The 25,313-nt window shown below is 48.2% G+C and overlaps 1 protein-coding gene across 1 annotated transcript in view; it reads left to right on the plus strand.

The window, feature by feature from the left end:
- Positions 1-3,837: 3,837 nt before the first annotated feature.
- MEF2B (myocyte enhancer factor 2B) overlaps positions 3,838-25,313 on the plus strand; it is an 88,976-nt gene continuing 67,500 nt past the window's right edge. Inside the window, exon 1 of the mRNA XM_069217697.1 lies at positions 3,838-4,108. The gene's annotated coding sequence lies outside the window, so the exon portion shown is untranslated. The remainder of the gene's footprint in view (positions 4,109-25,313) is intronic.

Genomic DNA, 25,313 nt, shown 5'->3' on the forward strand with positions numbered 1-25,313 from the left:
ATCCTTTTGACTTTGTCTATGGCAAGAAACATGTTGACCAGATACTGAGTTTACTATATTATAAGAACAAGAAGGAACATCGCTTTCCTTTAAGTTCAACAGTGTTTTTATCCTTTAACCAGGACCACCAGTATAATAAACTAGTAATGTGGAGGCCTTCAGTTAATTTTAGTATTACACCCACTTTCACCCCAGTCTACACCATCCTTACACCTTCATCAAAGACTTGCAATCAAAAGAACTCCGGTAAAGAGCCCCCTGGAGGGACCTGTGGGTATTGCAGCACCGCCCAACAAGGAGCTGTCCGATGATGAAGCATGACACGAAGTCAGCGGGGAAGGCCCCATTGCTCCTGAATTTAAATATTCCATTGACCACTCTTCCCTAAGGATTAATCAGTGGTATTTTACCCTTAGGGAATATTAGGAACTGCATACTCCTTGTTTAGTAAAAAGGTTGCGTCAACCAGCAGACAGAATCGCCACCATCACATGAGGGGCATGGATGGCGCAGGACCCCAGGACCAGATTCAAGTCTCCCAGTAAAGTCAAAGGGCGCGATTTCATGCACCTCTCACTCTCCTCTAGTTTTGTTTTGCTGGAGCGGATCCCCTAGTGCAGATTGCCTGCGTAGGAGTACAACCTCTTTACATTTCCCACTCACTCGTGCCATGACGCCCGAGCTGTAAGCGGTACATGCACTCACATCTTACGGTCCTTTCTTCCAGGCTGGCTCAGGACTCCTGGCGGATCGCACACAGTGCTCTTCATGTCTCCAGGTTGCTTATGTAGTTTTTCACTATTTCAGTTATTTTTTTTCTCTTCTTTTACCCGCCCATTTCCATTTTTGTGACTGGCACCTTATGCACAGTTCCTTTTATTTTTTCTGTTACGGTGGGCATAGTGACTTCAGGAAGTGGGTAGTACATTCCCCTTTCTTTCTTCACATACGTATGTTGCTCTTTACTTATATCTCGGATTATGATTCCCTTCTCTGTCCTTTTACAGAGTTCTCTCGGGCTTCCTATCTGACTGTGTCCTGAAGATGATCCTGTATCTAAGATAGGATCAAAACATTGCTGAACTGCGCACAGCTCCATTCCATAATATATTATAAATCATGGCCTGTGCTGTTCTTTACTGCTTTTGGACGCACGTCGATCACCTTTATCACACGTGTATCACACTTCAAAGAGCACCGAGCACGTTTGTCACTACAACCCACTCCGTCATTTATTTCATTTTTGCCTTTTGCTTTTTTGCATTTTATTTCTACTTAAAATTCCCATTTGGTTTTGACTATAGTTTGCATTAATTACTCTACCACGGGCCCTTGTTTATGGAGTAACCTGGCTTTGATTTGCTGCACGGATATATGCAGCAACATGGGGGACTCTAGTAGAAAATGAAGCAATACGGGGGACGAAGCAACACAGGGACAGGAAGCAACACAGAGGGTGTGGATGGGGGAAGTAAAATGGAGAAGGGGAGCAATATGGGTGACAGAGAGGAACATGGATTGTGTGGCGAGAGAGATAAACACATGGGCTAGAGGGATGAACATGGAGCACACAGCAAGAAAGCAACGTGGATGTAGGAGCACCTGAGCTCAAGCTCAACGGGTAAGAGAAAGCAGAACGTATCATGGCAGAGCAGTGCACGAGAGAGACAGCTGTGAAACACATGCACGGTCGTAAGGTGCTTAGCCAAAAAGGGAAAAAAGTAGTGCTTCAAAAATGAACAGTGCAAGGACACTAGTAATGCGCCCATGCTCCGGGAGAAGGACAAACATATAAAGAGGAAGTAGAGCACACACAAGCTGATGAATATAGAGCAAGTAAATGAGTGACAGTAAAGTCAACCTGTGGTAAACAGTGGGTGCGATTCCAAGCCAGTGCCACTGGAATTCTGAGATTCTGTGGCCGTGTCGATTTTTGCATAATTATGGTTTTGCTGCATTTGCCACTTAATCCATAGTCTGCGGCATAACATGTAGAGTTCAACAAAATAATAATTTCTAGGTCAAAGAGATCAAAAGTTACAAAAAATAAGGCAACTTGGGTTCCTGCGCACCGGAAGGCTTTTCGCAAATGTTGATTGGTGATCTTTCAGTTGTTAATTGCTTAATTCGGGTGCTGAACTGATACTAATCAAGGTGAACTCTTTTCTCAGACACTGTGACCAGGTGTGAAAATAACATAATGAAGTAATACTACTTCAGGCTGCCCCGCGGTATGCCACATAATTTGCTATTTCTTGACACATGATTTAGTCCTCCTCTGCCACATAATTCCAGTGGCCCTGCTCTAAACCTACTGTAAAATGACACTAGGGGGCACATTATGACCCTGGCAGTAAAAACGGCCTACCGCCGTGGCGACGGCTGCCAAAAGACAGTCGCCGTGACTACCAGCCGTCCGCCCTATCATGACCACAGCCGATTTCCGCCAGAAGGATGGCAGAAATCCAGCTGTGGCCATGCCGGTGGATGGCAGTAAGGTGCGCCACGCCAGTAGACCGCCACAGACCGTATCATGACCCATGATACGGCCTGGCGGTGTTCTGTCAGCGGACGTTGCTGCTGGCAGCAGCGCCCCGTCCTGTCTCCTGCCGGAGGACCCCCTGACAACAGGTAAGTCTGGTGCTCTGACCGGGGAGAGGGTTGGGGGGTGTTGTGTGTGTGTGGGGGGGTGTTTGTCTGTGCGTGTATGCGGGTGTGTGTTGCGTGTTGTCCGTGTGTGCATGTATGGATGTGAGAGTGCGTGTATGTTGTGTGAATGCATGTGTGCTTGTATGTATGTCAGTGTGTGTGGATGTGTGTGTGAATGAATGTATGCATGCGTGGATGAATGTGGGAATGAGTGTGTACGATGGTGCGTGTATGTAGTGGGGGTGTGGAGAGGAAGAGGGTGGTGGGAGATTCTGGGGAAGGGGTAGAGGAGACCCCTATCAGTGACAGGGAAAGGATTCCCTGTCACTGACAGTGCCTACTGCCATGGTTTTCATGGCGGTAAGGTTGCCACGAAAGGTGGGGTCATAATCCCATAGGCGGGCAAGTGACAGCTGCCAGGCTGCAGAGTGAAGGCTCCAGCCCGGCTGTCGTTACCGCCTTGGCGGTCGGTGTGGTACATTGGCTGGTTGTCTTCAGCCAAATGGCGGTAAGTACCGCCAGCCTGTTGGCACTACTTTCCACTATATTACCGCCGACCGCCAAGGTCGTAATGACCCCCTAGGTCTTTTCACCTATAAACAGCCAGCTCAGTCCAGTAGGTGAGACATGAACATTGGGAACAATGTGCAATACAGAGTTTTGACTTCATTCACGCTATCCACGCAACATTCAGACGTACTCCTGTAATCTCACATCACGTTTTATTAAACTATTTTATGCTACACTCTGGTATGTTCTGGTTTGCTCTGCCATACTTTAGGTTAAATGTACCTCCTGTGTTCTTTTATGTCATGTGCTATACGTCATACACATTATACCGCGGCCCTTCGTATATGAGGTTACTGGTTAGGCTCATTTATGTAGCGCTTAGTCACCGCCCGGACTTCATGGCGCTGCTGTGATATTCCTTCTGGTGCACGAGAGCCGTGAGTCCGTTTAGATCATAAATATCAGTTTATAAAGTAGTTATTTGGGAGTCTTTCTTCGCCTGGGCGCTTCCGGTTCTGCGGGCCCGTCTGTATATATAATAAATCTCTGGGGGCGGCCCCGCCCCGGGGGCCTCTCTGAAGCAGCCAGAAGCGCCCGGTGCGAGGGAGGGCTGGGCGGGGCCGAGGGGCAGGGCTCGGTGATGTCTCTTCCTAGCAGCATCTTGGTCTGACTCTGGGCATCACCGAGGTCCCCAAAGCTGCCCCCGCGCGTGTCAGTCCTGGAGAGTTACCAGGGCTCTAGAATCTCCACTGATAACCCGTCCAAAGCGCACAGAAGTTTGGAGGGAGTTCTCATCACCTGTGCCTGGCTCCTGAGGTCCCCGGTCCGGGTGGCACCGTCGTGGATGGGGACACCCGCAGGGATGTGCCAGGGGTGCTGAGCCCGGACATAGCGCTGCAAGCCCTGGGGCCGAGGGGGTGATCTGTGGGGGTGCTTCGGAGCGCGGCGGGTGAGTAACATCGCCCCCAGCCCCGTGTGTCTGCCCCGCCCTGGGCGTGTGCCAGGAAGGCACCATAGACGTGTGTGCGTCTGTGCGCATGTTTGCGCGTGTATACCTGTGTGTCTGGGGGTGTTGTCAACACCTGTGAGTTTATGCGCGTGCCTGCACGTGTGTGTGTACTATGTGTCATCATGTGCGCGGGCCTGGGTGTGATGTCTGTCTGTGTGATGCGTCTGTGCTTGGGTGTAATCTGACTAACTGGGTGTTTATGCACGTGAGTGCACGTGTGTATATACACAATGTGTGTGTGTGCACCTGTGAGAATATAGATGTGTGTGTCTGAGATGTCCATGCACAGGATGGACAGGGCCCTTCAGAGGTAAGCAGGGCGTGTGTGCTGCAGAAAGAGTGCCTGTCCGGTGTGTGTGCAGCAGAAAGCGTGCCTGTCCGGTGTGTTCTGCTGAAAGTGTGCCTGTCCGGTGTGTGCTGCTGAAAGTGTGCCTGTCCGGTGTGTGCTGCTGAAAGTGTGCCTTTCCGGTGTGTGCGGCTGGGAGCGTGGTTGTCCGGTGTGTGTGCTGCTGAAAGCGTGCCTGTCCGGTGTGTGTGCAGTAGAAAGCGTGCCTGTCCGGTGTGTGTGCAGTAGAAAGCGTGCCTGTCCGGTGTGTGCTGCTGAAAGCGTGCCTGTCCGGTGTGTGTTCAGCACAAAGCGTGCCTGCCCGGTGTGTGTGCTGCAGAAAGCGTGCCTGTCCGGTGTGTGTGCTGCTGAGAGCGTGCCTGTCCGGTGTGTGTGCTGCTGAGAGCGTGCCTGTCCGGTGTGTGCCTGTCTGGTGTGTGCTGTTAAAAGCGTGCCTGTCCGGTGTGTGCTGCTGAAAGCGTGCCTGTCCGGTGTGTGCTGCTGAGAGTGCGGTTGTCCGTTGTGGTGTGATGCGGAGAGCGTGCCTGTCCGGTGTGTGTGCTGCCGAGAGCGTGCCTGTCCGGTGTGTGTGCTGCTGAAAGCGTGCCTGTCCGGTGTGTGTGCTGCTGAAAGCGTGGCTGTCCGGTGTGTGCTGCTGAAAGTGTGCCTGTGCAGTGTGTGTTCAGCAAAAAGCGCGCCTGTCCGGTGTGTGCTGCTGAAAGCGTGCCTGCCCGGTGTGTTTTCAGCAGAAAGCGTGCCTGTCCGGTGTGTGTGCTGCTGAGAGCGTGCCTGTCCGGTGTGTGCCTGTCTGGTGTGTGCTGTTAAAAGCGTGCCTGTCCGGTATGTGCTGCTGAAAGAGTGCCTGTCCGGTGTGTACTGCTGAGAGTGCGGTTGTCCGTTGTGTGTGATGCTGAGAGCGTGCCTGTCCGGTGTGTGTGCTGCTGAAAGCGTGCCTGTCCGGTGTGTGTGCTGCTGAGAGTGCGGTTGTCCGTTGTGTGTGATGCTGAGAGCGTGCCTGCCCGGTGTGTACTGCTGAGAGTGTGCCTGTCCGGTGTGTGTGCTGCTGAAAGCGTGCCTGCCCGGTGTGTTTTCAGCAGAAAGCGTGCCTGCCCGGTGTGTGCTGCTGAAAGCGTGCCTGCCCGGTGTGTTTTCAGCAGAAAGCGTGCCTGTCCGGTGTGTGTGCTGCAGAAAGCGTGCCTGTCCGGTGTGTGTGCTGCTGAAAGTGTGCCTGTGCGGTATGTGCTGCTGAAAGCGTGCCGGTCCGGTGTGTGCTGCTGAGAGCGTGCCTGTCCGGTGTGTGCCTGTCCGGTGTGTGCTGTTAAAAGCGTGCCTGTCCGGTGTGTGCCTGGCCGGTGTGTGCTGCTGAAAGCGTGCCTGGCCGGTGTGTGCTGCTGAGAGTGCGGTTGTGTGCAGTGAATAAGTGCAGCCGCGTCCCTGTGCACTGCAGTGTAAGTGCGTGTCTGTGTGTTGTTGTGTAAGACTGGGGAGCTGTGGCGCCGCTCCTGCGTCCTGGAGGCTGCACACAGACCTCTGCAGCAGGTGCACTGACCCACCGAGCTCAGTGACTGAGCTCCGCTAGGATCACCTCCGCTCCCATGTCAGCCTCACACGTGGTTGTCTCGCTAGATGAACTACAGGGTGGGCTTTGGGAGAGCAGAAGCGTGAGGGCCGGTCCCAGCGGTCCCTGCTCGCGGTGCAGCCCTGATGGGGGAGCAAACTGACTGAGTGTTCGCTCCAAGTCTGCAGCACGTGTGTGTAGCGCTTGTGCATGCGGAGTGTGACATGGAGAGCATGCTCAATCAATCAGTGCTTGTAAAGCGCAACTACTCACCCGTAAGGGACTCAAGGCGCTGTAGTCCGTATGGGCGCTCCTGTACAGCCATTCCCGTTTCTGTTAAACAATCGACAGTTTTCAACCTTAATGCACATATTAACCGTCTAGTTGTGTTCTGGTCAGGAAAATGTAGTGTGGCACGCCTCAGAAGTATGTTGGGGGGTGCACAGAAACAAAGGGGTCTTCTTACACACTGGGCCTGATTTAGAGTTTGCAGAGAGGTGTCCCCGCCATTAGCATGGCAGCGTACACCCTGTCCGCCAAACTGAGGGTCCGCCCACTCCGCGCAGTACCACAGAGCTGGGGCCCTGGGGTAGGCGCACAGGACCCTCCACCCTACTAGAAGCACATGGCTTGATTTTTTTTAAGTTCAGGAAAACTCTGCTGGTCCAGAACAGAAACATTAAAAATTACCCCACAGAAAACTCCCAGGATGTTGTGAGGGTCATTAGTTTTTTGTTTTTCAAAAACAAACTCCTGCTTTAGGTGTATAAGTTTGCTGATTAACTGCCTGGAACAAGCAGGGCTGGCAGAGGTCTGAAACTATGGTGGGCTGTACTCCGGCTAGGGGCCAGGACCCCGACGCATGACAGGCCGCCCGCCAGGCTCTAAGTGTGGCCTATACTCGTCACTGTGATACAGTTAGTGGTACATCCCGTGTGCCACGCGATGCCGGTTTCCACGGCAGTAGCAAGAATTCCAAAGCAAAGCTAGTTAAAACTTACGGCATGGTATGTCATGTAATATATCATATCATGGAATGCCACGTCATATGAGATATACATCATATTTCATGGCATGGTTTGGTGTGTTGATTTTTATGGTACATGTTATAATGTACAATGCTTTGTTATGTCATGTTATGCTGCACTAGCCTATATGATTTTACATGACTGCGCGTTACATTACATCAGAAAACGGTACAACATGAAAATCTATGTTATACTACACTGTTATACCACATGAATTATGGTGTAGACTAAATTGGATTTATTGCTTTGTTATTTGACATGCTGGACTCAGCCTTGTTACATTACACAGCCATATGTTACATTCTGATACGGTATAGTATGTTACAATGTTCATTACGCGCTCCTCTGCCGTGGAGTATTACTTTACGTTATCAGGTTCGCTCCTCCTTATACTAGAGTACTGTATGTTACAGAATTGTATGCTGCTATGTTATATCATGTTATTGTATGTTAATATGTTAGATGTTACCCTCCATGCTGTTGTCTTATGTCACATTAAATTAGACTATTTTTTGGGAGTTTCATATAGCACAGACATGACCCAGAGACGTCAGGGCGTGTTACAAGTAGAAAGTACAAAGATAGTCACATTTGTAAATACATTAGACATTAAAAGTTACTTGTGTTCTTGAACCCTCTCCTTCTGTGCCTCAGTGGTTCACACTGTCTCATGGCGCGCAGACCTGGAAGGTAATATGTTTATATTAACTCATAGATACACATTACACTTTCATCACAAGCTTGACTCTTGAATCCCGCTTGCAGGAGGGACTTCAGACGTGTAACTTACAAACCATGTCACATCCATGAATTTCTTAGTAACGGCGAGGGTCGCAACCCTACACCAAGGCAGCATGCGCTAAAAAAAATAGAGAGTGATATCACGTAAAATAATATACCGTGCCATACCTGCCCGGCGCAACATGTCATGGCACAGCACATCACAAGACAACGAGGCACGACACAGCTCAACATAACACGCCATTCATATGAATTACTGGCATCTACAAATGGAAATATGTACATCTTTAAGTATAATAAACATCACACAGCAGCAATCCTGTACATTATGGTGCCATAAAGCTTTTTTAGGGTTCAGTCAACCTTTAAAACCGCACAGCCTTTAGTCGTATGATTTATCGCAATACTTCAAGTACTACATCGTATGTCACAGTTTGTGATATATGGGAGTAGTACACAGTGGACCGCACAACATTTGTGATTCCATATGTAATGTCATCAGAATAATTTGTAATTTGAAGTTGTGTTGCATATGTGATGTCATGTGAGGTCATGAGCAGTGCTTTTGGGGGGGTTAGAGTTGTGTGGGCAACCTTACTTTCAGTTTTTCTTCTCTTTAAGTTTTGTATTTAGATGTAACCTCTCTTGAGCTGAAACTTCTCATAAAAGTTTCTAAGGTTTTTAAAAATTAATACTTTTTTATTTAGATTTAACATCTCTTGAGCTGAAACTTCTCATAAAATTTGCTAAGGTTTTAAAAAAATAATAGTTTTGTATTTAGATGTAACCTCTCTTGAACCGAAGCTTAATTCATAGAATTTGCTAAGGTTTTAAAAAATTCATAGTTTTGTATTTAGATGTAACCTCTCTTGTGCTGAAGTTTATTTCATAAAATGTTCTAAGGTTTAAAAAAAAAAAATAACAGTTTTGTATTTAGATGTAACCTCTTGAGCTGAAACTTCTCATAAAATTGTCTAAGGCTTTTCAAAATTAATAGTTTTGTATTTAGTTGTAACCTCTCTTGTGCGGGAAACTTCTCATAACATTTTCAAAGGTATTTCAAAATTAATAGTTTTTTATTTAGATATAATCTCTCTTGAGCTGAAGCTTAATTCATAGAATTTGCTAAGGTTTTTAAAAATGATTAGTTTTGTATTTAGATGTAACCTCCCTTGAGCTGAAGCTTAATTCATAGAATTTGCTAAGGTTTTTACAAATTTATAGTTTTGTACATAGATGTAACCTCTCTTGAGCTGAAGCTTAGCTAATAAAATGTTTTAAGGATTAAAAAAAATAATAGTTTTGTATTTAGATGTACCATCTCTTGAGCTGAAACTTCTCATAAAATGTTCTAAGGTTTTTCAAAATTAATAGTTTTGTATTTAGTTGTAAACTCTCTTGTGCTGAAACTTCTCATAAAATGTTCTAAGGTTTTTCAAAATTAATATTGTTTTATTTAGATGTAACCTCTCTTGAGCTGAAGCTTAATTCATAGAATTTGCTAAGGTTTTTAAAAATGATTCGTTTTGTACATAGATGTAACCTCTCTTGAGCTAAAGACTAATTTATGCAATTTGCTAAGGTTTTTTTTAAATGATTATTTTGTATTTATATGTAACCTCTCTTAGCTCATAGAATTTGTTAAGGTTTTTAAAAATGATTAGTTTTGTATTTAGATGCAACCTCTCTTGAGCTGAATCTTATCTCACAGAATTTGCTAAGGTTTTTTAAAATTAACATTGTGATAATATGGTTGTGCTATAAGTGCACATTGGGACAGGTGGTGCCCCGATGGCAGGCACGTGAAAACTGTGAATGTGAGTGCGATGTTCCTGGGTCCCAGGGTGTTTTTTTAATGGTGGGTGAATGTTCAAGGAAAGAAAATGGTCAGACAGCATTCCCTCTTCTTGGAATCAACGCCTGACTGGAGTACACAAGTGGCCACATGAACTAAGCCATTTTGCAGTCACAAGTCCAGTGATTCGCAAAATTAGAGGCTTTGCAACTCCCATATGGCTTTTTGGTATTCAGTGAACCTGTGTTGTGATTCTGTAAAGGCTTACCAAATCACAATATTGGTTTAGAAATGGTTATTGATTTGCACTTTGAAGGGGGCTGGCTTAGGGACTGCCTTTCAGATTGCAATTTACTATCAGATATATCAATGGTTCGACTCCGGAATTCTGAAAACAACTGAAAAGTGTTGACTTGGCAGCATTTTAGCATGTCTCCCCTGTCTTTTTGCCTTCTGACCTCCTGGTTTTATGGTATACTGGACTCTGTTTTTGCTGGTTATTGTCTGTGCCCACTTTACCACAGTCCCTAGTACAGTGCACTAGAAGTGCCGAGGGCCAGTAAATCAAATGCTGCTAGTAGGCCTGCAGCACAGGTTGTGCCACCCACATTAGTAGCCTTGTAAACATGGCTCAGACCTGCCACTGCAGTGTCTATGTGTGCAGTTTTAAACTGCCAGTTCGACTTAGCGAGTGTACGCACTTGGCCTAAACCTTCCCTTTTTATACATGTAAGGCACCCATAAGGTAGGCCCTGGGTAGCCCCATGGGCAGGGTGCAATGTAGGTTAAAGGTGGGACATGCACTGATGTGTTTTACATGTCCTAACAGTGAAATACTGCCAAATTCGGTTTTCACTGTGCAAGGCATATTCCTCTCATTCATAGGTTAACATGGGGGCTGCCTTTAAATATTATTAAAGTGTAGATTCCCTTTGAGAGCAGATAGAAATTTGTAGTTTGGAGTCTCCAAACTTACAATTTAAAAATGCATATTTTAGTAAAGTTGTTTTTTAGCTTGTTAGTTTGAAAATGCCACTTTTAGAAAGTAGGCATTTTCTTGCTTAAACCATTCTGTGACTCTGCCTGTTTGTGGATTCCCCGTCTGGGTCAGTTTGACAGTTGGGCTGTTGTGAATTCCCTCTAGACAGTGACACAAAGGGGCCTGGGGTGTAGCCTGCATATCCTGATGAGCAATGTGAGCTAGAGAGGAGGGAGGAGTGGTCACTCAAACCTGAAAGGGCTGTGCCTGCCCTCGCACAGTGTAGACTCCAACCCCCTGGTGTGTGTCTGGGGCTAGGCCTGGACAAGAAAGGATCTTACAACTTCAAAGACAGAAAGGGGTATAAGTATTGGACCCAAAACCCCAGACTTTTAGAATCTTTCTGGAATCAAGAGGAACCTCCGCCAAGGAGAAGAGCTGAAGGAGGAGTACTCTCCCTCTGCTGTGTTTCCTCTGCTGGATTGGCCTGCAGTTGCTACTTCTACTTTAAAAGAGAGCAGAGGGTGAACTTTGCTGTGTATCGTGTTTGAGAAAGTTCTCCAAGGGCTTGGAGTAGGGCTTGCCTCCTGTTGGAAGTCTCAGGGACACCAAAGACTTTAATTTCCTCGACCTGCAGCACTGGGAACTGTGTGTTCTGGGCTGTAAAAAAAGAAAGACCACTGCAACGCCATCAACGAAGCCGCTGGCCTGCACCGTGACCTGCTGATGCCGCAGGGAGCCACACTGCCCTGCTTTGCAATGCAACCCTGGTCTCACCGACGCCGTCATCGGATGACTTCACTGAGCCGCTGCTCGCACCGCTGCATGTGGGCCCCACACTCCGGCATCGCCTGCTCACACCACAGCCTCGGCCTCCCCGACGACACTGCTCCTGCTAACACTGATGCTGCTGCTTGCATCGTGGCCTGTGGCCACCACTCGTGAGGAGCACGAAGCCCCTTCCCGTCCTGTACTGCAGCATCAGTCCACCGACACCAGCACCATCGACTGCAGTGTCATCAACAGACATCCTCGTCAGCACCGCAACCCATAGAAGCCACCCGGAGCCGTCCCGCGCCGCACCGCCGACTTGGGCCTACCGACGACATCACTTCAGCAACAACAACGCCGCTGCCTGCACCGTGACCTGGTGACACCGCACATTGAACCGCCCCGCTTCACACCACAGCCCTTGTCTCACCAAAGCTGCTGGACACTGTCAATGAGCCGCTGCCTGCACCGTGACCTGTGGGCACCGCACTCCGCATCATCCTGCTTCACATCGCAGCCCCAACGCCATCCACGGCAGTGTTTCTGACTTCATCAGCCTGGAGTTTGATCCATAACGCGTGTGACTTCAAGGGCCCGACGACACCCACACCGACTCCGGAACCGACACTGTGACAGCGTGACACCAGTGACGCCGCTCTCCAGAGCTTTCTGCGAGGATCACAACGCCCTGCAAATCCAAGGTACTGTTTGCAGGTCTTCCCGACACCGTAACTGGCCTGTGACACTGCGGCCGGCCTGAACTGTTGGTTTTGCTGATCATGACGCCGTATTAGCCCCAGGTGGAGCTATCAACTTCAAAGAACTGTATTTTTAAGTTAAATCTTGCGAAATTCATATCTTTAGCACTGTATGTTGGATTTTTATCGTTTTGGTCTTGTTTTACACAGATAAATATTGGCTATTTTTCTAGAACTGGTGTAATGTCCTTATGTAGTGTTTTCACTTATTACTGTGTGTTATGTGCAAATGCTTTACACCTTGCTTCTGAGATAAGCCTGACTGCTTGTGCCAAGCTACCAAGGGGGTGAGCAGGGGTTATCTGAGCAGGTATCTCCCTTATCTTGACTAGAGTGAGGGTCCCTACTTGGACAGGGTGCAAACCGACTGCCAACTAAAGACCCCATTTCTAACAAAAAGTTACTGACACCTCAAAGGAGGGATAATTCATTCACAAAAAGGCCCCCCCAGGAGCCCACTTCCACTTTGTGAATGTTTACAAAAGTTTGTTGGGGAGTAGGCAGCGGAAACAGAACCACTACCAACTCCCAAACAAACATTGCATTTATGTCGGTGTAGAAAGACAAAAAGGTAATGGGGTGGAGTGTTTGAATTAATCTAAACCGCTGGTAATACTTGAGGCGGCCGCATTCAAGTCAGTCATTTTCATCATTTGAACCTCTGCAGTAAAAGACCAGCCAACCACATATCTCCCGCCCACTCCAGTGAGACAAATCTGGACTTTTATTCAACCTTCTTCCCAGGTGACCTCAGAGACACCTGTGTGTTATCTGTGATGGTGAGCTCTCATAGTTAATGATACCGGCCCAGGGTTTCCTGTGAGATCTGTTCCACCAGACCCAGCCTGGACTGGTACCTAGCTAGTCCACGCGCTCTGGTGCTGTATGCAAATATCCTGAAGGTGGGAGGCCGTGAGGTATGCAGATTGCTAACTTGTGCATGGGGGGTGGTATTTCAGTACTTGCTAAAGTATCTGTGAGCAGCAGAAAGACGGTAAACGGTGACTAAGATTTTAGGGGTACGGGCCTGGAGGTGCCAATGGACAGGCCACCTGGGGATTTACCCAGAGCACGTGACCAGACATCAGAAAAGTGGGCTGTTCAGGAATCCTGAATACTGAAAGCACTTAGCCCCGAAGAGGCAGATTGTCAAACTGCCTCCAGCCCACAAAGACAAGTGAGAGGCCTGGATTGTAATCACTCCAGCATTTCTATAGCGCTTTCATACCATTTGCGAGGCTCTAAGGCGCTTTCGTAAAGATGGACACTGCGTAAGGGTCGCAGTGCTTCACCAGCCAATGAAATGGCGGGATTTAGGCTGCAGGGCGGGTTGGGATGGGAGTCTGTGTGAGTCCGAGTTCCTTGGCATCTCACACTGTTCACACCAAGAGGAAGCCAGGCAGAAGCGCTGTAAATACTCCCACCTTGCTTCCAATAAAGAGGAGTGTCTTGGGTGGGGGGGGGGGGCAGTGAAAGATTCAAGGGAGCTCTTAATGGTACTTTTTATGGATCTTATGTTAACATTTGTTACACTGGACCTTACTCAATCCCTAACCTCCAACATACCCAGAACTTTACTCTCAACTTCTCACTAAACACACCCCTGGCGCATGCATCTGTTTTCACTACTTTTTTGTTATATTCTAATTTTCATCTTTCTACTTTTTAGTTTCTGCTATTTTGATACTCTAATGTTTCAGTTCTTTTAACTGCAAACTCCTAAAAGGCCACAAAGAACCCTGGGTTAGTTTTCACCTTCGATGCAGTGGAGTTCTATATAACTTTTAATACTGGGTTTAATTCATATATTTTTAACTCCAACACTGGCAGATAAGACATCCCATGAATAGGAAGATATGTGATTTGTTCAAGGTCAAACACTTCTGTGAATCTAGGATGCCAATATTAAAACTTGGGATTTCCAGATTCATAGTTTAGGATCCAGAACACATCACATCGTATCCTACTTACATTTAATGGCGTATTCTGGTGGTACCGTTTGAGGGGTGATTGTGGTATCTTTGATAGTGGGTTCAACGAGACAGTAGGGGCGGGCGTAACTCGCGTAATTTAGTGTAGCATAGCTTAATCACCTAACAATTCAGCAGGATTACTCATAATTACGCACGAAGAGTAATTCTGCGTTTAGTGCCATTGCTTAACTCAAAAATGCTCCCTTGTGTCCAAAATGGGCATGAGAATGCATTTTGCACTAAGAATTGCCGCTAAATACAACAAAACACGAATAGCAAGTGCGAGCAGCCACTTGCGCTCGCTAAATGTGTTTTTTGGGAAGGATTTTCCCCCAGCTTCCCCCGGCATTTGGCGCTATTTTCTTAGCACAAAATGCTAAATGTGCTCTTGCTGTAGGATTGTTTTACCCCAAATGACTTTCATCTGTGCGAGCAGATGTAATTGCGTCATTATCAGTAATTCTGTGTCAAAGAGTAATTGTTATTGTTATTGTTATGTAACAATAACAATAACAAAAGAGTAATGCGTAATTACCGAAATTACTGCGATTACGCCATCGTAATTAAAGTGACACCCGGGCTTAGGAGCTACAGGAAAGGCTCATCAGAGGAGTTTCTGAAGGAACATGTCACACTTCATTCGGAATTCGAAGCTTTCGTTCTAAATTTGGGAATTTCCATATACATAAAAAAATTTCGCGTGCGACCACCCTAAGAAGAAAGCAAGCACTACCACCTATCGAAATGGCGTTGAAGGTTGGTGGGAAGGCAGCGGTCACAACCCCACGTCAACCTTTGTAACATGACTGACTCAGCCCCAGACCCACCAATGTGTCATGGAGTCGCCCACAAAATGCTCCCTAGTGTCTATATACTGAGATACCGCCCAGTGGCTCCCCCCTCCATCTCCCTGCCTACTTCCCACCCTCCACCCCCAGGACCTCTGCTCTTTCAGGAACATTTAGAACATCAAAATCTATAAAAAGCCAGGTCCCAGACTGAGCGCCCCCCCCACACACACACACAGTCCCCTCCTTTTCCCCTCCACACCACAACATTTGCAAACTTTGGCTCGCGCTCTGTTTCCCTGAACTCAGATGGAGAAGTTGGTTCTTTGTGCCCCGTGGGGGAGGGCAGGAGGGGGATGTTATAGACGTGACGGCCTCCCCAGGGGAAGACCAGCTACACCATCCTCCCATGCGAAGACCGATTGGGGCTCAGTGGAAAAGTATTTTTGCACCGATACGGAGATTGGCTAAAAATAAACTGGTGTGAACTCAGCGAGTCTGCCCCATACCGAGCAACCAAGATCACACAGTGAGACCGCGGCGCTATGTGAAGTATCGCAGGACAGAAAAGTGCGCTCTGAGGTTTACAACGCCCAGCAGAACACATCGCCTGCAGCAGTGGTATCCAAGCTCCACCAAGACTAATCAACTGAGACCACCTACTGAGTGTGAATCATTCACAAGTGCTGCTCAGTCGTATCTGCAGTATCTGGTCTCTCCCAACAGTTATCTTTAGGGCTCAGTCACTAGATATATGATATTCACCAGTGCATATTTGTATCACTAGTGTGAGTATCTCAGTCAATAGTAATCTGTAGGGTTGAGTGGCTGGATCTGTGATATTCATCCGTACATATGATTTGTATAACTAGTGCCCAACCTCAGTCAATAGTAATCTGTAGGGTTCAGTGACGTGATCTGTGATATTCACCAGTACTCCGGGTTCAGTGACTGTGTAGGGAAATGCCCCTGTTGGCATGGTTACCCCCCCACTTTTTGCCTAGTGTTGATGCCAACCTTGATTGAAAGTGTGCTGGGACCCTGCTAACCAGGCCCCTGCACCAGTGTTCTGTCCCTAAAACTGTACCTTTTTTCCCCACAATTGGCACAGCCCTGGCACACAGTTAAGTCCGTTGTAGAAGGTACCCATGGTACCAAAGGCACTGTGGCCAGGGAAGGTCCCCAAGGGCTGCAGCATGTATTATGCCACCCTGGGGACCCCTCACCCAGCCCATGCACACTGCCTTCCAGCTTGTGTGTGCTGGTGGGGAGAAAAAGACCAACTCAACATGGCACCCCTCTCAGGGTGCCATGCCACAACCCACTTCCTGTGGCATAGGTAAGTCACCCCTCTAGCAGGCCTTACAGCCCTAAGGCAGGGTGCACTATACCACAGGTGAGGGCAGAGCTGCATGAACAATATGCCCCTGCAGTGCTAACGTCCATTCTTAGACATTGTAAGTGCAGTGTAGCCATATTGACTATATGGTCTAGGAGTTTCATTACGAACTCCAAAGCATCATAATGGCTTCACTGAATACTGGGAAGTTTGAGATCAAACTTCTCAGCATAATAAACCCACACTGATGCCAGTGTTCGATTTATTGAAAAATGCACACAGAGATGTCCCCTGTATGTTAGCCCAACTGCTAGTGTAGGACTGACCGCTCTGTGCCAGCCTGCCACTTTCAGACAAGTTTCTGATCACATGGGGTGAGAGCCTTTGTGCACCCTGTGGTCAGAAACAAAGCCTGTCCTGGGTGGAGGGGTTTCACACCTCCCCCTGCAGGAACTGTAATACCTGGCGGTTAGCCTCAGATTACAGTGCCCCTAGGGCACTCCAGCTAGTGGAGATGCCCGCCCCCTGGACACAGCCCCACTTTTGGCAGCAGGTCCAGAGGGAAAATTAGGAAAAACAAAGAGGAGTCACCCCCTCAGCCAGGACCACCCCTAAGGTGTCCAGAGCTGATATGATGCCCCCCATCTTGCCTTGGAGGAATAGGACCAATAGGGATAGGGATGTGCCCCCCCCTCCCGAAAGGTAGTGGGCACAAGGAGGGTATAGCCACCCTGATGGACAGTAGCGAATGGGGAGGAGGACACAAGGAGGGTGTAGCCACCCTGATTGACAGTAGCCAATGGGGAGGGGCACACAAGGAGGGTGTAGCCACCCTGAGGGACAGTAGCCATTGGCTACTGCCACCTGACCCTAACACGCCCCTAAATTTAGAATTTAAGGGCCCCCTGAACCCAGTTCACCAGATTCCTGATGACCTCAAGAAAAGAAGGCGGACTGCAGAGCTCATAACCCAGCAGAAGAAAAGGAGACAACAACTCACTCGGCCCCAGCCCTACCAGCCTGCCTCCTGCTTCAAAGAACCTGCACAAGAAAAGCAACGCATTCTACAGGACCAGCGACCCCTGAAAAGCCTCCAGGGGACTGCCTGCATCACTAAGGACCAAGAAACTCCTGTGGACAGCGGACCTGTCCAACAAGAAGAGGAAACTACTTCCAAGGGACTCCCATCTCACTCCAGAAGCGTGAGTCCAAAACCACTCTGCATCCGACGCCCAAGGCCCGTGTCCAGGTGGCCCAACTATCCAGAGAAGATCCCCAGGCTATTCCGACCAAGTGTCCACCATGGGCTGACCTCTCCACCCCTCCACAACAACGCCTGCAGAGGGAATTCCAAGGACCCCCTGACCGCAAATGTCCGGGATGAAGATATCTGACACCTGGAGAAGCACTGCACCCGCAGCCCCCAGACTCAAGAGAAACCGACAATCGGTGCAGCAGTGACCAGCAGGCAGCCCTCCTCCCTGTCCAGTCAGTGGCTTGCCCGAGACGCCCCCCTGTGCCCTGCCTGCAGCGCCTAAGTGACCCCCAGGGTCCACCCATTGAGTTCCATTGGGAACTCGATGCCCTGTTTGCACCCTGCACCCGGCCACCCCTGTGCCACTGATGGTGCATGTTTGGTGCCTACTTGGGGCCCCCCAGTGCTCCTCTAAACCCCACTGGTCTGCCCTCCGACAACACGGGTACTTACCTGCAAGCAGACCGGAACCGGAGTACCCCCTGTCTCCAAAGGGGCCCACGTTATTTTGGCTCCTGTTTGACCTCTGAACCTAACCGGCCCTGTGTTGCTGGTGCTGGGTGTTTGGCGTTATCTTGAACCCCTAATGGTGGGCTACCTATGCCTTGGAGACTGAACCTGTAAGTCGATTACTTCCCTCCAGAACTGTACTGTACTTTCTTCCCCCAGGAACTGTTGAAAATTGCAGTGTCCACTTTTAAAATAGCTTTTTAAGCTAAAGAAAAACTGTGTACATTGTTGATTCCATTCAAAGTCCTGATTATAACTATGTAAAGTACCTTTCATTTAATGTACTTACCTATTAATTGAATATTGTGGTTCTAGAAATAAATTAAGAAAGAATATTTTTCTATATAAAAATCCTATTGGTCTGGAGTTAAGTCATTGAGTGTGTGTTTCTCTTTTTGCTTGTGGGTGTACAACAAATGCTTAACACTACCCTCTGATAAGCCTACTGCTCGACCACACTACCACAAATAGAGCATTAGTACTATTTATTATAGCCTCTGTCAAGCCTCTGGGGAACCCCTGGACTCTGTGCACACTATGAGGGTCATTCTGACCCTGGCGGGCGGCGGACGCCGCCCACCTGGCGGGAACCGCCAAATGGCCGCTCCGCGGTCAAGAAGACCGCGGAGGCCATTCTGACTTTCCCGCTGGGCTGGCGGGCGCCCGCCAAGGGAGCGCCCGCCGGCCCAGCGGGAAAGGCCCTGCAACACAGAAGCCGGCTCCGAATGGAGCCGGCGGTGTTGCAGGGGTGCGACGGGTGCAGTTGCACCCGTCGCGATTTTCACTGCCTGCAATGCAGACAGTGAAAATCTCCCTGGGGCCCTGTTAGGGGGCCCCTGCACTGCCCATGCCAGTGGCAAGGGCAGTGCAGGGGCCCCCAGGGGCCCCACGACACCCGTTCCCGCCATCCTGTTCCTGGCGGTAAAAACCGCCAGGAACAGGATGGCGGGAAGGGGTCGGAATCTCCATGGCGGCGCTGCTTGCAGCGCCGCCATGGAGGTTCTGCCCAAGCAGGGGAAATCCGGCGGGAAACCGCTGGATTCCCTTTTCTGACCGCGGCTTTAACGCCGCGGTCAGAATGGGCAATGAAGCACCGCCAGCCTGTTGCCGGTGCTTCCGTTGCCCCCTGGCCCTGGCGGTCTCGTACCGCCAGGGTCGGAATGAGGCCCTATATCTCATTTTGATACAGTATATACAGAGCCAGCTTCCTACAGACTGGATCTAGTACGTAGTATTTGTATCACTAGTGCCCAACATCAGTCAACAATAACATGTAGGGACCAGTGACTGGATCTGTGATATTCACCAGTACATGTTATTTGTATCACTAGTGCCCATCACCAGTCAGTAGCAATCTGTAGGGTTCAGTGCATGGATCTGTGATATTCACCACTACACATTATTTGTATAGCTAGTGCCCAACCTCAGTCAATAGTAATCTGTAGGGTTCAGCGATTGGAACTATGATACTCACCAGTACATATTATTTGTATAACTAGTGCCCAGCCTCAGTCAATAGTATTCTGTAAGGTTCAGTGATGTGATCTGTGATATTCACCAGTACTCAGAGTTCAGTGACTGGATCTATAATATTCACCAGTACATATTATTTGTATCACTAGTGCCCAATATCAGTCAGTAGTAATCTGTAGGGTTCAGTGACTGGATCTATAATATTCACCAGTACATATTATTTGTATCACTATTGCCCAATATCAGTCAGTAGTAATCTGTAGGGTTCAGTGACGGGATCTATAATATTCACCAGTACATAGTATTTGCATCATTAGTGCCCAGCATCAGTCAGTAGTAGTCTGTAGGAACCAGTGATTGGATCTGTGATACTCACCGGTGCAAATACTATCTTTTGATAGTGCCAGACCTCAGTCATTACTAATCTATAAGACTCTCTGCTTCAGCGCCTTCAGACTGAGGAGACTTCGGTGTGAAGAACTGACGTGGCGAGATGTTGTGCACGATTGCACACACAGAGCTATGAATTCACATAAAATAACTCCAGATGCTTAAAAGGTTGTGAGTAATGGCGTGTCATTGCATTTCTTCAGATTCATTAGATTAAACACGGGTATAAATACATCAAAATACCCCTCTTGTAATAATAGCGGTGGGCACTTTCTGGTGATTTTAATCCCAGTGACCAGTCACAGTGTTTAGCACTTGTTGGGGTTGGTACTACCACGGACCAGCTACAATAGCGCACAAACAGAACACTTATCTCTACTACCACTGGTGACAAAGAGAGTTGAGATGCTTTTATTTTGTATTCTCAGTTACTATGTTCACAAGCGCTGATCACTAGCATCAAACCACTATCAGTGGTGACCTCTAAATGATCCTCAGCTGGTTTTTCAACATTCACCAGTGCTGGCAGATATTTCTAATAATATTACATCTCCATTAAAAGTAAGAATATATGGTGTATATTCTGATTGCACCTCTTTCACCATTGCTGATCACTAGTATCAAACAGCTACTAGCAGTAATTTTCACATGGTCATCTGCTGGGTTTACAACATTCACCAGGACCGATTACTAGGGTCAATAGTATCTAAGTACTATCAGTAGTCATCTACAAATGATCACCTGCTGGTTTTACATCATTCACCGGGTCTGATAGATACTATCTGTAATCAATACTATCATCACGTTGAGCCACCATTAATCGCAGTCTATAAGATTCATGCTCTTAATGTTGCATCTTCGCCATTGCTGATCAATAATAACTCATTTCTGTATCTAGTAATTTACAGATGTCATCCCAGACAGTGCAGATCTATGCTGGGTTGTACGCAGTGCTCAATTTGCGACGGTGGTTGCACGTGGGGCCCTCTGCAATAATTTCTGGGACCAAACCCTTATTTTTCCTCATCGTGGTTTGATCCAGAGCAAAAGAGAGAAAACACGAGAGGGGGAAGAAGGAGGAATAGAAAGACAGTGAGAAAGCAAGAAAGCAGAGTGAAAAACAGCCTTTAGGAATGTGCGGCTATGGAGTAAAGAGGCGTGAGCTCGATTCAAGACTACGCAGCCTTGATATTGGTGCCAGGCCTTTGGTAGCAGAGGCCACGGGCTTCTGAACAAAACTTTGGGCCTCAGCGTTTTTTGTTTTTTTTAACAAAATAAGCACTGGTAGTATGTCAAAATATGGTAGAAATAAACACCGACCTGCAGCAATATTGACTTGAAGATATTGGCTTGCACATTAGCGCCACAGGAAGCACAGAGAGGGGAGAGTAGCTTACCCTAAGCGAAGAATTCGCTCCACATTGAGCTTTAAAGTGGTTTCTGCAGGTTAGTCTGAAAGCAAAGGGGGTTCGATATAGAGGGATAATTATTTGGCGGGTGTGTTGGAGTTTTCCATATCTTTCTCTGGACTGGGTAGTGGGTTAGCAATTGCTCAGCCACTGCAAAGTACTTTCTATATGTGCACCATAGTCGTGGGGGGTACCTATGGTGCTGTGCACGTGGGATAAGTTTACGCCAGTTTTATTGGCCTGCTTTTAGGGAGTGAGTAGCTGGAGTGCATAAGTGTGCTGGTGATTTGCTAGGCTTGTGGCTTTTCTTCTGCCCTCGTTGCACAAGGTTAAATCACTGTATCTAACATGTCCAAGCAATCTCAGAGGGTAAATCCATTGGATTTCATGAATTCACTAGCACAGGACACTATCAACTGCAGTAGCACCCAACCTCCGGCAAGAGCGATCCATGCATTTCATCTTGTGAATTTATATTACTCAATACAGAGCAAAGTATTTATTGCCCTGCAGCTTCTATCAATAGTAATCAATAGGGTTAACCAACTAAATTTACTGCATTAACCAGCATGGTCAATATCTATCCATATTACCTGCCAATTATCAATACCAATCTAAAAGATTAATCCAAACTTGAAATATTCACACGCACTGATAAATGGTGTCTACGGTATCAAACCTAAGTCACTAGTAATCTGCAGGCTTTTCCTACTAGATGCATCACATTCATTGGTACAGATCAATAGAATCAACAGTATATATGTGGATCAATCAATCAATCATTCGACTAGTAGAGTGCAACTTGTCAACCGTGAGGGTACCCAGGAGCTGGTATGGTTCAGGGTCCCAATCGAAGAGCCAGGTTCCTCTTCTGCTGCGTAGTACGCAGGGAACTTAGGCGAGCACGAGGGAGGCGGAGCAGAGGTGTCTAGAGGGTTTGTGGAATCTCAGGCAGTGGTTAATGGAGGCAGGTCTGGGCTTTGGACGTGTGGGTGAGGAGCTTGAACTGGCATCTCTTCTGAAGCGCGAGCAAGTAGAGTTTTTTGATGTGGAGAGGTGATGTGGGAGCAACGAGCAAGATCCAGGATGAGTCTTGCTGCAGCAGTCTAGTTCAATCATCATCAATTGTAATCTATAAGGTTCGTCTTCTGGATGTACCACATTTACTGGTGCTGATCGATAGCATTTACTATGCCCAACGTCCTTCAATGACATTCTCTAGGGTTGATCTTCTACATTTGATCCGGCGTAGTTGCAGGGGTGCGACGGGTGCAGTTTGCACCCGTCGCGTATTTCAGTGTCTGCATTGCAGACACTGAAATACACAGTGGGGCCCTCTTACGGGGGCCCCTGCAGTGCCCATGCCATTGGCATGGGCACTGCAGGGGCCCCCAGGGGCCCCGCGGCACCCCCTTGATCAAATGATGCCAAAGTAGCGCATTGAAATCTTTTAAATTTTACTGCACCATTTTTGCGGGCCTCCTAGCACTGGAGCATAGCCCGTGCATACAATATGCCTGCCGCAGGCATAATGTGGCGCAAGGGTTTACAAAGTGACGCAATGCATGCATTGCACCACTTTGTAAATATGGAGCGTGGAAAAACCCACTTTAGCATAAAACAAATGACACTACGGCGGGGTAAGGTTGTGCTAGAGGCTCTTAAATATGCCCCTAAGTTTTATGAAAGTGACATACTTTGTGAAACACAAACTTTTGCTGGTGGGAATTCAATTTTGTTGATTTGAGAACTTTCTTGGGGGACATCAGCAAGACTTTGGGCAGTGTCTGGAGGAGGGAACCTCCTTTCCTTCAGGTGAGAAAGGCCAAGGTGTGGACAACTTGGTGGACGACTCCAGTACCAAGGACTGGCATCAGCTTCCTACCTAAAGTAACTGGAGCGTGGTGGGTGGTTTTGGTGGCATGGCCGGGGGCGCGAGTGCTCAGATTTGAGTAGATGCATAACCACAGGGGTGTGTCAGGTTTCGCAAAGGCTGGTGTCATTTCTGCAGTTTCACGACTCGAGCTACATTTTACACTAGTGTGGCTCAACCTGGTACAGGAGGAACTGATTTTGGCCTGAGATGACTTACCGCGGATTCATGTTCAAGGTTGAGGGGGTAGGTTTGAGGCCCTGAGGGACTGCTGGGTGGTGAAGCCATCCCCTCAGTTCTATATAAAGATTGAACAGTGTGGGTGACACAGGTGACCCTTGTGGCCCCCGCACCTGACAGTCAATAAGCAGACATCTCAAGTTTCAGGCAAATTGAATTGGACAGTTTCTTTCAGGAAGATGGGTTTCTGATCCAGAACGGACTGTCAGGCCCTCACCATCAAGCCCTCATTTCACACTCAAGCCCCTCACTTTACCATCAGGCCCTCATTTCACACCCAAGCCCCTCACTTCACCATCACGCCTTCACTTCACACACAGGCCCTCACCATCAGGACCTCAGTTCTCTCTCAGGCCCTCACCATCAGGCACTCAGTTCTCTCTCAGGCCCTCACCATCACGCCCTCAGTTCTCTCTCAGGCCCTCACCATCAGGCACTCAGTTCACTCTCAGATCCTCAGTTCACTCTCAGGCCCTCACATCAGTTTCCGTGACGCCGCTGGCTCTCAGTTGTGACCCCTTCACCACCCCGCTACCCTCTCTCTTCTGCTGCCTCCTTCCTTTCCTCTTCACTTTGGCACCCAAAGTACGCTCGTTATCCACCCTCACATGGCCCATCTCACTCTTCAAGTCCATTTGAAGAGCTGCCAGAGACATCACCCTCCACCCCCCCCGCAACGCTTGTTTTGTAAAAAATATTTGACTAAAAACCGAGGCCTACAGCCTGGTTGTCGAACCCTATACTGTGCCCACTTTAGATGGTATTACACAGAGTACGTATGGACAGATATAGGCATCCCTCACACACTCAAGGCGGTCCATGGCCGTGGCCTCTGTTCCAAGCCAACTTAAGAATAATCCTTGGCCCATCCAAAAGGCCTTGGAAAGTTTGTTGACCTTCAAACTGACCTTAGTCAGCTACATCCTAGCCAGAGCAGCCACTAACCAACTACAGGTTAGTAGCTTTATTTTACAACTACCCTTACTCCGAAGATCCTCGCGGTCCCTAGTGGGGGTCTGACCGGTCTACTGTAACATGGCCTACACTGGACCACCAACAACGAGCTTTATGGATAGGTTGGAAGCCTACAAAGCCAACCTCTGCTTCAGCCTCTCAAAATACATCTTCTTGGACCTGGCCTTCAAGCCCTGCCTGCTTCCAGTGTACTCAGGATTACATTTAAAATCCTCCACGCCGCCTCCAAGCCCTTCACAGCAAAGTAGGCCCTACATTACATCACAAGCAGGAAACTGCGGTCACGTGACCTGTGCCTCAGCCAATGAGAAACACTGAATGATAGATGCCCAGATGCAGTTCCCTGGGTGTCCAGGATGCCAGGCTTTGGAATTTCGAGCCTGAGAGAAGAGCCAACGTCTGGGCAGACAGTGTCTAAGGACCTAAAGCTTCAGGCAGGCACCCCGCTGAGGTGCGGACTGGAGCAACGCTGGAGGAACAGAGAATAGGGGTGCTTACCACAGCCTCACATGGGAGCCACCCCCGCTTCCTACACCTTCCTACACCCACAGGCTTGTGATATTCCTAATCTCTCCCTAGAAGCCGCAAGACTTGCCCACAAACAAAATACTATTGTCACATGACGTCATGCGGTGCCATGTCATATATTATATGTTGCATTAGTGCAGGATTCTGCAAAGTCGGTCCTGGAGAGCCGGGTCCATGCCAGATTTTTAGCATATCCACATTTTAAAAAATGTTGATTTCTGAAACATCTTTTTTCTTAATGTGGATATGCTAAAAATCTGGCATGGACCCAGCTCTCCAGGACCGACTTTGCAGAACCCTGCATTAGTGCCCTGCGCCTTCCGCCGCAACTCTAGCACTTTCAGGACCGATAGGATCTTCCAGACGGTTCTGAGTCACGCCGGAGTCGGGGTCGACCTGACACGACGTGGCACAGGTGTTGTGTCCTGGTTCTGTTC

This window comes from Pleurodeles waltl, chromosome 12, assembly GCF_031143425.1.
Source record: "Pleurodeles waltl isolate 20211129_DDA chromosome 12, aPleWal1.hap1.20221129, whole genome shotgun sequence".
NCBI classification, from domain to species: Eukaryota; Metazoa; Chordata; class Amphibia; order Caudata; family Salamandridae; genus Pleurodeles; species Pleurodeles waltl.